We start from the raw sequence: 13,118 nt of genomic DNA, 5'->3' as shown, positions 1-13,118 counted from the left end.
CCCACATCTTTACCAAACTGGACTTAAGAGGTGCCTATAATCTCATCCGCATCAGAGAGGGGGATGAATGGAAAACGGCATTTAACACTAGAGATGGACACTTTGAGTATCTGGTCATGCCCTTTGGCCTGTGCAACGCTCCTGCCGTCTTCCAAGACTTTGTTAATGAAATCTTTCGTGATCTCTTATATTCCTGTGTTGTTGTATATCTGGACGATATCCTGATTTTTTCTGCCAACCTAGAAGAACACCGCCAGCATGTCCGCATGGTTCTTCAGAGACTTCGTGACAATCAACTTTATGCCAAAATGGAGAAATGTCTGTTTGAATGTCAATCTCTTCCTTTCCTAGGATACTTGGTCTCTGGCCAGGGATTACAAATGGACCCAGATAAACTCTCTGCCGTCTTAGATTGGCCACGCCCCTCCGGACTACGTGCTATCCAACGTTTTTTGGGGTTCGCCAATTATTACAGACAATTCATTCCACATTTTTCCACCATTGTGGCTCCTATCGTGGCTTTAACCAAAAAGAATGCCAATCCTAAGTCATGGCCCCCTCAAGCGGAAGACGCCTTTAAACAGCTCAAGTCTGCCTTTTCTTCGGCTCCCGTGCTCTCCAGACCTGACCCATCTAAACCCTTCCTATTGGAGGTTGATGCCTCCTCTGTAGGAGCTGGAGCGGTCCTTCTACAGAAAAATTCTTCCGGGCATGCTGTTACTTGTGGTTTTTTTTCTAGGACCTTCTCTCCGGCTGAGAGGAACTACTCCATCGGGGACCGAGAGCTTCTAGCCATTAAATTAGCACTTGAGGAATGGAGGCATCTGTTGGAGGGATCAAGATTTCCAGTTATTATTTACACCGATCACAAGAACCTCTCCTATCTCCAGTCTGCCCAACGGCTGAATCCTCGCCAGGCCAGGTGGTCTCTGTTCTTTGCCCGATTTAATTTTGAAATTCACTTTCGGCCTGCCGACAAGAACATTAGGGCCGATGCCCTCTCTCGTTCCTCGGATGCCTCGGAAGTAGAGCTCTCTCCGCAACACATCATTCCCCCCGACTGCCTGATCTCCACTTCTCCAGCCTCCATCAGGCAAACTTCTCCAGGGAAGACCTTCGTTTCTCCACGCCAACGCCTCGGAATCCTCAAATGGGGTCACTCCTCCCATCTCGCAGGTCATGCGGGTATCAAAAAATCCGTGCAACTCATCTCTCGTTTCTACTGGTGGCCGACTCTGGAGACGGATGTTGTAGATTTTGTACGAGCCTGCACTGTTTGTGCCCGGGATAAGACTCCTCGCCAGAAGCCCGCTGGTCTTCTTCATCCTCTGCCTGTCCCCGAACAGCCTTGGTCTCTGATTGGTATGGACTTTATTACAGACTTACCCCCATCCCGTGGCAACACTGTTGTTTGGGTGGTCGTTGATCGATTCTCCAAGATGGCACATTTCATCCCTCTTCCTGGTCTTCCTTCAGCGCCTCAGTTGGCAAAACAATTTTTTGTACACATTTTTCGTCTTCACGGGTTGCCCACGCAGATCGTCTCGGATAGAGGCGTCCAATTCGTGTCAAAATTCTGGAGGGCTCTCTGTAAACAACTCAAGATTAAATTAAACTTTTCCTCTGCATATCATCCTCAATCCAATGGGCAAGTAGAAAGAATTAACCAGGTCCTGGGTGATTATTTACGCCATTTTGTTTCCTCCCGCCAGGATGACTGGGCAGATCTTCTACCATGGGCCGAATTCTCGTATAACTTCAGAGTCTCTGAATCTTCCTCCAAATCCCCATTTTTTGTGGTGTACGGCCGTCACCCTCTTCCCCCCCTCCCTACTCCCTTGCCCTCTGGTTTGCCCGCTGTGGATGAAATATCTCGTGATCTTTCCACCATATGGAAAGAGACCCAAAATTCTCTTTTACAGGCTTCATCACGCATGAAGAAGTTTGCTGATAGAAAAAGAAGAGCTCCCCCCATTTTTTCTCCTGGAGACAAGGTATGGCTCTCCGCTAAATATGTCCGCTTCCGTGTCCCTAGCTACAAATTGGGACCACGCTATCTTGGTCCTTTCAAAATCTTGTGCCAGATTAATCCTGTCTCTTATAAACTTCTTCTTCCTCCTTCTCTTCGAATTCCTAATGCCTTTCACGTTTCTCTTCTCAAACCACTTATCATCAACCGTTTCTCTCCCAAGTTTGTTTCTCCCACTCCTGTTTCCGGCTCCTCGGACATCTTCTCCGTTAAAGAGATACTGGCCTCCAAGAAGGTCAGAGGGAAAACCTTTTTTCTGGTCGATTGGGAGGGTTGTGGTCCTGAAGAGAGATCCTGGGAACCTGAGGACAATATCCTAGACAAAAGTCTGCTCCTCAGGTTCTCAGGCTCTAAGAAGAGGGGGAGACCCAAGGGGGGGGGTACTGTTACGCCGAGCGCTCCGGGTCCCCGCTCCTCCCCGGAGCGCTCGCTTCACTCTCGCTACCGCAGCGCTCCGGGCAGCTCCACTGACCCGGTGCGCTGCGATACCGTCTCCAGCCGGGATGCGATTCGTGATGCGGGTGGCGCCCGCTCGCGATGCGCATCCCGGCTCCCGTACCTGACTCGCTCTCCGTCTGTCCTGTCCCGGCGCGCGCGGCCCCGCTCCCTAGGGCGCGCGCGCGCCGGGTCTCTGCGATTTAAAGGGCCACTGCGCCGCTGATTGGCGCAGTGGTTCCAATTAGTGTGTTCACCTGTGCACTCCCTATTTATACCTCACTTCCCCTTCACTCCCTCGCCGGATCTTGTTGCCATTGTGCCAGTGAAAGCGTTTCCTTGTGTGTTCCTAGCCTGTGTTCCAGACCTCCTGCCGTTGCCCCTGACTACGATCCTTGCTGCCTGCCCCGACCTTCTGCTACGTCCGACCTTGCTTCTGTCTACTCCCTTGTACCGCGCCTATCTTCAGCAGCCAGAGAGGTTGAGCCGTTGCTAGTGGATATGACCTGGCCACTACCGCCGCAGCAAGACCATCCCGCTTTGCGGCGGGCTCTGGTGAAAACCAGTAGTGACTTAGAACCGGTCCACTAGCACGGTCCACGCCAATCCCTCTCTGGCACAGAGGATCCACCTCCTGCCAGCCGGCATCGTGACAAGTATAAGCAAAGTAGCTTTTTTTTTTTTTTTTTTTATTTAACTCCTTCAGGACGAAGGGCGTACCTGTACGCCCTATGCCCGGTGTTTAAAATGGGTTCACACCGTGACCCTGCATCAAAGATAGCCGGAACCTTGGGCTAATAGTGTGCGGCGTGCTAATAACCCTTCAGACGCAGTGATCAAAGTTGATCGCAGCATCTAAAAATGAAAGTAAACGCTCCCCGCCAGCTCAGTCGGGCTGATTGGAACATCGCAATAAAATTGCGATGTCCCGATCAGCTATGACGTGAGCGGAGACCCCCTTACCTTGCTCTGTCGCGTCCGATCGGCGTTTGATTGCTCCAAGCCTGAGTTACAGGCTTGAGCAATCGAGCCCCTATCTCGCTGATCCATGCAAAGCTATGGCTTTGCAGGGATCAGGGTAAAAGATCAGTGTGTGCAGTGTTATAGCACCCTATGGGAGCTATAACATTACAAAAAAAAAGTGGAAAAAAAAAAGTTAACAAAGGTCATTTAACACTTTCCCTAATAAAAGTTTGAATCCCCCCCCTTTTCCCATAAGAAAAAACAAAACGGTGTAAATAAAAATAATAATAAACATATGTGGTATCGCCGCATGCGGAAATGTCCAAACTATAAAAATATATTGTTAATTAAATCGCATGGTCAAAGGCGTACGCGCAAAAAAATTCCAAAGTCCAACATAGCGTATTTTTGGGCACTTTTTATATCATGAAAAAATTAATAAAAAGTGATAAAAAAAAGTCTGATCAATACAAAAATGGTACCGATAAAAACGTCAGAACACGGCGCAAAAAATGAGTCCCATACCAGCCTGTACGCAGAAAAATAAAAAAGTTATAGGGGTTAGAAAATGAGAATTTTTAACGTATACATTTTCCTGCATGTAGTTATGATTTTTTTCCCAAGTACGACAATATCCAACCTATATAAGTAGGGTATCATTTTAACCGTATGGACCTACAGAATAAAGATAAGGTGTTATTTTTACCAAAAAATGCACTGAGTATAAACGGAAACCCCCACAATTTACAAAATTACATTTCGTTCTGCAATTTTGTCGCACAATGAATTTTTTTAATGTTTCGCCGTGGATTTTTGGTAAAATGACTAATGTCACTGCAAAGTAGAATTGGTGGCACAAAAAATAAGCCATCATATGGAATTTATGTGCAAAATTGAAAGCGTTATGATTTTTAGAAGGTGATGAGGAAAAAATGAAAATGAAAAAACGGAAAAACCCTGCATCCTTAAGGGGTTAAGGTGTATTGAAGCAACATAAATTATTGCATAACCTTTACATTAATTTTACTAATACTGAAAGGTTTATGTGCTGTGCAAAATATATTACTATTATGTATTTAAATTTATCTAATAAACTTGGCTGATCGGGGATGATTCGTTGTGACTGTGCCCCTGACAATATGGAACAAGATTGTCACTTTGTAGAAAAAAAGACTAGATACATCAGAAAACTTTTCTACATAGAATAATATCTACATACATGGAGTAATATTCCCCGTTGTGATGAAGTTGTTAATCTAGAATTAAAGGGGTATTTTTTATATATCAACTGGCTCCAGAAAGTTAAACAGATTTGTAAATTACTACTATTAAAAAAATCTTAATCCTTTCAATAATTACCAGCTGCTGAAGTTGAGTTGTTCTTTTCTGTCTGGCAACAGTGCTCTCTGCTGACATCTCTGCTTGTCTCGGGAACTGCACAGAGTAGAAAAGGTTTGCTATGGGGATTTGCTTCTACTCTGGACAGTTTCCAAGACAGGTGTCATCAGAGAGCACTTAGAAAAGAACAACTCATTTTCAGCAGCTCATAAGTACTGAAAGGATTAAGATTTTTTAATAGAAGTTATTTACAATTCTGTTTAACTTTCTGAAGCCAGTTGATATATTAAAAATAACCCCTTTAAAATAGATTGGATAACCCCTTTAAAATAGAATGTTTTCTGCACGTCAAGGTTACATTATGCAAACCATATAAACAAATGTGGTGTCACCAGTGTACATCTAGGGGGTACCGAATGATAAGATTGGCACATTTTTGATGTATCTAAAATAGAATCCAAGCACTGCCAAGTAGCCTTCTCACTGAGCCTACAGATATTTATTAAACAAGGAAATATGTCAGCAAGAGAGAATGCTTCAGTAGTTTCAAAACACGTCAAGTCAGTGCCAATAAACACAGCTGAAAAAAATCTCTAAACTATCACTAAAACTGTCAACCAGCACAAACATACATGTACAGGAAATGCTGAATATAGATATAGTCCATCCAACTATACTTGTCAGCGTTTATAAGTAACGGCTGATTTCACATCACTTATTCCAGCTAAGTTCAAAGGTATAGATATATACTGTAATGTCCATATACACTTCTGTGGACCTGAAATATGCCCAGAGGACAATTTCAACTGGTACACAGTAAAAGGATAGATGCTATTATAGATGTTAGACGGAAGTCAAGGGAAAGTGTTACTACATAAGCAATTATAGTTGAAGGAGTGTTGTAGTAGAATATAACTTATCTCCTATCCCAAGGAGAGAGGAGATAAGTTATAGATCACTGGGGTCCGACTGCTGGGATCCCTCGCGATCTCCTGTACAGGGCCGCAGCAGTCCACAGGAAGTGCCGTGCCCTCCCCAGCAGGAAGCCACGGCAAACACGCCCCCTCCATGTATCTCTATGAGATACATGGAGGGGGCGTGTCACATAGGGGGGTGAGTTATATTCCACTTCAGTATTCCTTTGATATAGATATATGCTTTTTCATATGTCTGCCGTTTACTCTTTTTATGGACACTTGATAAAGGGTGTAAGATTTCTCATTTAGAAGACACCATTACTGCTTCTAAGGCCATTAGCACTCCCTGGGCATTTTGGGAAGAGGGGGCATGTAAACAGCTCAATCACATCTCCTTTTTCAAGTAGTGCTCCCTAAACACCAGGGGGGAGATTTATTAAAACCTGTCCAGAGGAAAAATTGCTGAGTTGCCCATAGCAACCAATCAAATGGCTTCTTTCATTTTCATGAAAAGGCCTCTGAAAAATTAAATAAGCAATCTGATTGGTTGCTATGGGCAAGTTGGCAACTTTTTCTCTAGAGAGGTTTTGGTAAAGGATAGTCTTTCTGGGTACTGTAGTCCTCCCATTCCCCTATTACTCTGGTTGCCCGTCTTTGAACCCTCTCTAGCTCCATTATATCTTTCTTGTACATGTTTTTTCTGTGCGTTCGCACAAAATGTAGGTGTAGTATTAGTTTATTTGTAAAAAAACCTCCATTTGATAGATCCTGAGTAACAAACACATAAAAATAAATGCCGGGATGTGTAATCCTGTTACCAAGGAAACTTGACAAAGCCAATGAGAAATGCAACTACAGTATACTGTGAATCTATAAACTACGGTAAACATTAAAAATATAACATATAAAAAGAACACAAAAGTTATGTCCTTTTCTCAGCTATCTTGACAGTGTGTGTGATGAAAAGGAGAGTGTATGGAGAAGAATTATATAAATCCAATATGTTTGGATTCAGAAAAAATCTTAAATCGAATATTAAAGGGGTATTCCAGGCCAAAACTATTTTTTTATATATCAACTGGCTCCGGAAAGTTAAACAGATTTGTAAATTACTTAGATTAAAAAATCTTAATCCTTTCAATAGTTACTAGCTTCTGAAGTTGAGTTGTTGTTTTCTGTCTAACTGCTCTCTGATGACTCACGTCACGGGAGCTGTGCAGTTCCTATGGGGATATTTTCCCATCATGCACAGCTCCCGGAACGTGACATCATCAATGAGCAGTTAGACAGAAAACTTCAGAAGCTAATAACTATTGGAAGGATTAACATTTTTTAATAGAAGTAATTTACAAATCTGTAGAAATATATATATTAGGGCTCAGGGTTTGAGACAACTGGACAGGTTGTGTTTAAAGTAATATTTCAATTTATTGATTGTATATAATGTGACAATTGAATATTAGATAAAATGTAAATAGCAGCAACTGCGTCTCACAGGGCCCTTGTGTAGGCGCAGCACCAACTATTAAGAACTATAGCATATGTATAGTACAGTATATAAAATATAAAAATATACTTGTAAAAAATTATAAAAGATATAAAATAACAATATAGAGACCACCATAAACATATATATAGAGAGGGATCTGGGTAGGAGAGTCTTAGACCATCCTCTATGGTAAATAATCTCCTCTCATAAAAAAGTCCTGCTCATATAGACCGATTCTGGTATTGTGGTAACCAATGGCAACCATAAGGTTAGTAACCCGTAGCAACCGTTCTGATGAGTCCGGCTATTTAAGCACTTCAACGTTTAAGTAGAAGATAAACTTGATATTTGTAGACAATATTCAACATGAACAGCTAGTGTGCAGTCACTGTTAATATGCATGCATATTTGTATGATACTTTGTATCTCACCGCTCCCGGACACTGATGCGCTGAACTTCACGGGGATGCTGCGATCTCCTCCTGATGCGCTGTGTGATCCTGCAGTGTATTAGCACTGAGTAGCTGTCTTGGTAAGTGGCAGTATCACCGGAGACTCGGCCGTCTCCCACAGTGGTGATGTTGGTAGATGGTGGGTTGCGGGTGGTGTTGTCGCAGCGGTTCTGCGGATGCGCACGTACATGTGCCGGTGGCGTCCTCGTGGCAGCGAGGCGCGGATGTCTCCTTCACCGGCTGTCGGGTGATTGACAGTTTATTGTCCGGTATCGGACTGCTATTGACTTAAGCAGGGCAAATATACTGGTGGTCTCAATAGGTATTGAGGGGACGCTGGACGCGTTTCAGGACTGTCTCAGTCCTTTCTTCAGCAGCAAAGAATAAGTGTAATGGGGGGTCACTGTGTCGTATTTTATACCTTTAACTCCTCCTCTATCAATTAGTGACATCAGATCCAGAGTAAACAAAGTAAACAAAACAAAATAGTGGTGTTAGATTTATGAATGAAAGTAGTAGAGCTCAGTACTAAATGAATAGGACTGTCTTGAATTACATATAGTCTGCTGTGTAATGCATTGAAAATAAAATAAAAAGACCTGTATTCAATAATATACGTGAGTGAATTACAAAGTGATGTCTTTTTGTGTGAATGGAATGTTTGAGATATATAAATATAAAGTAAATTCATTGTGTGCCAATTGTTGACCATAAGTATAAAATCATAGTATCTGTGTACAATTGTATAAAAGTATGAGTACTATGTGAAAGTCTAAATATTGATGATAATGCAAATATTTAAAATATTGGTGTAGTGTGAAATGGGATATATATTTTGCTTGTGAGTATAATTGTGATGGTGAAACCTAATATGCAAATGTGGTGATTGTGGATTACTAGAGACCAGGTGTCTGAAGAAAAGTATCTATACTCTTAGTGTCCTACAGTCAGTATATCTGTTGCAGTATAGAAGAAGGGACTAGATAGTGTACATAAGGCATATGGATATGGTTGAATACAAAAGTTGTAGACAATGGAGATATAAATACCCGAGTTGTGTGGATAAAGGCAAGGGCCCGATAAAGGGTCCGTCAGGGTGCTGATAGTACAGCCAGACCCCGACGGGCCGTCCAAAGGGACCTCACCCATCTTTATTCCAAAAAGCCGAACAGTTCCAGGTCATTATTCAAGCCCTTGCGGGCTAGTGACCCAAATTCGAATATCTTGCGAGATTCTGCCCTAGACATTTTCCCGATAAAATTCCCTCCCCTCCAATCTTTGTGTATCAGTTGTAGTGCCGTATATCTTAAAAGGTTAGGGTTACCTTGGTGGACAGATTTAAAATGTGCCGATAAGGGGTGTTTATAATTTTGTTTTTTGATGTTGTATCGATGCTCCAGAAAGCGTGTTTTAAGTGCACGTGACGTGCGTCCTATGTATTGTTTATGACATGGACATTCAATTAGATAAATAACCCCCTTACTGGCACAGTTTAAAAATTCTTTAATAGTAAAGGTGTAATCATTTACTGTAGATTTTACCGTCACGGTTCTCTTGTCGAATCTCGTGGATTTACAATTCGGACATTGTCCACATCTAAAAAAACCTTTTAAGTCAACCAGAGTAGAGTCTGGTTTGGTACGTTTTTGATTGGGACGTATAGTGGGGGCTATCTTGATGCTGAGATTGGGGGCCTTTGTGTATATAATGGGAGGTTTTTCAGGGATGAGGCTCCCAATTGTTTTATCTTGTTGGAGTAATGGCCAATATTTTTTAATAATGTTTGCTATTTTGCGGTGTTGAGTATTATATGGGATGATTAGTTTAGAGTTGTCTATATTGGTGGTATTTTGAGCTTCTGGGCTTTTTTGGAAAAAGAAGGTTGTTCGGTCTAGGTTTCTAACCTTTTCTAATGATTGTGTCAAATTTTCTGATGGATATAATTTGTCTAGGAATTGTTGTGTGAGAGTTGCGGCTTCCAGTTCGAATTGTTCATTCTGTGTGCAGTTGCGTTTTAATCTACGGTACTGACTTGTTGGTACATTGGTCAACCACTGTGGTAAGTGGCAACTGGTGTGAAGAATAAATCCGTTTTTGGCTACTGGTTTGTGGAAAGTGCTACAGATGAGTCTGTCAGTGCTAGTGGTGATTAATAGGTCCAAGAATTCTACTGAAACAGAGCTGGTATTGGGGGTGAATTTAAGATTTAAATTATTGTTGTTGAGTGAATTAATAAATAGGTCTAAGTTTGTGGTAGAGCCGCGCCAAATGAGAAAAATGTCGTCTATATAACGGTGCCAGGACACCAGATCCGTCCCCAGCTGTGGATAGATGGTGGTGTCTTCCCAATCTGCCATGAACAGATTGGCATAGCTGGGGGCGAATCTGGTGCCCATGGCCGTACCGTTGGTCTGTAAATAATAGTCAGATGCAAATGAGAAATAGTTATGTGATAATATAAAATGAATACCATCAATAATGAACTGTATTTGGTCTGGATGTAAGTCGGATTTCTTTGTGAGGGTGGATTGGATGGCAGCAATTCCTTGTTGGTGATTAATTACTGTGTATAGGGAACTGACGTCTAGTGTCCCCAAGATCCAGGATGGATCCCACCTTATCGCCTCGACTATTTGTACTACTTGTGTGGTATCCCGTATATAGGATTTTGTTTCTTTTACATAGGGTTGCAAGAATTGGTCTATGTACTGAGAAAAATTTGCTGTGATAGATCCTATACCCGATACTATCGGGCGGCCCGGGGGCTTGGTGGGATTCTTATGGATCTTGGGGATTGTGTAAAAAACTGGAAGTCTTTTTGGAGTGTTAGTAATAAACTCATATTCCTGTTTGGTGAGGATTCCCTGTTCTTTAGCTGTAGTGCACAAAGTATTCAATTCCTCAAAATATTCTATAGTGGGGTCCCCTTTGAGTTTACTATAGGTGTTTGTGTCATTCAATTGTGATATACATTCCGCCATGTATGTGGGAGTGTCCATCACTACTATACCGCCTCCTTTGTCGGCCGGCCTAACAGTGATGGACAACTCTTCTTGGAATTGTTTGATGGCTTTTATTTCACCCTGAGATAAATTGTTCCATGTTTTATTAGGTTTTTTGATTTTTCTCAATTCATTCTCTATAGCTTTTTTGAATGATAACATATCTGTGCTAACTTCTTGGTAGGGGAAGAAACAAGATTTCTTTTTTAAAATAGAATGGCTATAAATCGATGTGTTTGTGGGAGTCGGAATGTTTTTTTTTATAAAATATTTTTTTAAACATAACTTGCGAATATATTTTTCTAGACCAATGTATGTGCCAAATTTGTCTAACGGTTGGCTTGGCGCATATTTTAGACCTTTATTAAGTAATTTGAGTTGATCTGGATTAAGAGATTTGGAACTAAGATTAAAAATAGCACTATCTGTGTCACTTATGGTTTGCTCATTTTGGATTTTGGTATTTCGGTTTCTTCTATGGTGTCCTCTGCGTATTCTCTTTTTCTGTTGGGGGTTGGTACTCCCATGCTGTTTGATGGTGTCGGGTGAATTTGAGCTACTGTTTCCACTGTTTTGATAATCCTGCGTGGTTCTGGGACTTGAGCGGGGTTTGGGACTGACATCAGTTCTGGAAGTTGTCTGTTGGAATAATGTTGGGGAGCTGGGTATTGGTGTGAGGGGGTGTGTTGGGGTGTTGGGTAGTGATGTGTGTAATTGAATTTTGGGTGACGTGGTTTGTGTGAAGCATATGGTCTGGGTTGTCTCCAATTGGGGTGTGGAAAATACGGAGACCGAGGGCTCTGAGGATATGTCTGGGAATTGGAACGGTGATATGTTTGATGTGCTGTGTGTCCATATTTTGGTTTGTGTCTCGTGGCATATGGGAAAAATGGTGCATTTGGCTGTTGGGGAGTTACCCCTAAAAAAGCATTATCTGTAGCTAATGCTGTGTATTTGTTGGATGTGGGTACACTATAAGTTTGTGTTTGTGGATTATTTGATAATTTAGTTTGATCTGATATTTGTTTATTGGCATTCCATAATCTTTTTTTAGTTTTTTTAGTGATAATTTCGTTTTCAATTGCATCTAATTTTTTAATTAAGCATTCTTGATATTTCAAGAATTCTGTTGTTTGTTCAAATGAGTCAATTGTTGTACGTAATGTGGCAATTTTAGTGTCAATGTCCGAGAGAATTTGTTCCCGTCTTTCCACCACTAATTTAGTTGTCTCTATGGAGACCTGTTTGAAAAATGTATTCCATTTGACATCAAATGTGTCACTATGGAGGTCTCCCGCTGGTGTTTTAAAAACTGTTAGGCCTTTGGGAATATTTTCTGTATTAATCATATGGGTTAATGTTTTTATTTCCCATTTTTGTTTTAAATTTTTAATTAGATAATATTCTAGTTCCCTGAATGTGTCTGATACTATTTTCTGTGGTTGTGTAGCATCACTAGAATTTTGTACATTGTCTGTAGAGTCGGAGAATTGGAAAGTTTCAACATTTGATTGTTTTTTAGCTAAATGTGTCCAGATGTCCATGGTAGTAGGAAGGCAGAGCTCTAACCTCCTGGGTATATTCAAGGTAATAATATAGAAGAGTTGGAGAGGCTCTTGTCTGACTACCCACCAAATAAACCCGGGCTACCTAATTAGACACTTATACCCAAGGTGTCAGATTGTAGTTTGTCTGTAGAAATATATATATTAGGGCTCAGGGTTTGAGACAACTGGACAGGTTGTGTTTAAAGTAATATTTCAATTTATTGATTGTATATAATGTGACAATTGAATATTAGATAAAATGTAAATAGCAGCAACTGCGTCTCACAGGGCCCTTGTGTAGGCGCAGCACCAACTATTAAGAACTATAGCATATGTATAGTACAGTATATAAAATATAAAAATATACTTGTAAAAAATTATAAAAGATATAAAATAAGAATATATTGCCTTTATCCACACAACTCGGGTATTTATATCTCCATTGTCTACAACTTTTGTATTCAACCATATCCATATGCCTTATGTACACTATCTAGTCCCTTCTTCTATACTGCAACAGATATACTGACTGTAGGACACTAAGAGTATAGATACTTTTCTTCAGACACCTGGTCTCTAGTAATCCACAATCACCACATTTGCATATTAGGTTTCACCATCACAATTATACTCACAAGCAAAATATATATCCCATTTCACACTACACCAATATTTTAAATATTTGCATTATCATCAATATTTAGACTTTCACATAGTACTCATACTTTTATACAATTGTACACAGATACTATGATTTTATACTTATGGTCAACAATTGGCACACAATGAATTTACTTTATATTTATATATCTCAAACATTCCATTCACACAAAAAGACATCACTTTGTAATTCACTCACGTATATTATTGAATACAGGTCTTTTTATTTTATTTTCAATGCATTACACAGCAGACTATATGTAATTCAAGACAGTCCTATTCATTT

The sequence above is a fragment of the Hyla sarda genome, chromosome 2 (assembly GCF_029499605.1).
Source record: "Hyla sarda isolate aHylSar1 chromosome 2, aHylSar1.hap1, whole genome shotgun sequence".
Lineage (NCBI taxonomy): Eukaryota > Metazoa > Chordata > Amphibia > Anura > Hylidae > Hyla > Hyla sarda.
This window is presented reverse-complemented; position numbering follows the sequence as displayed.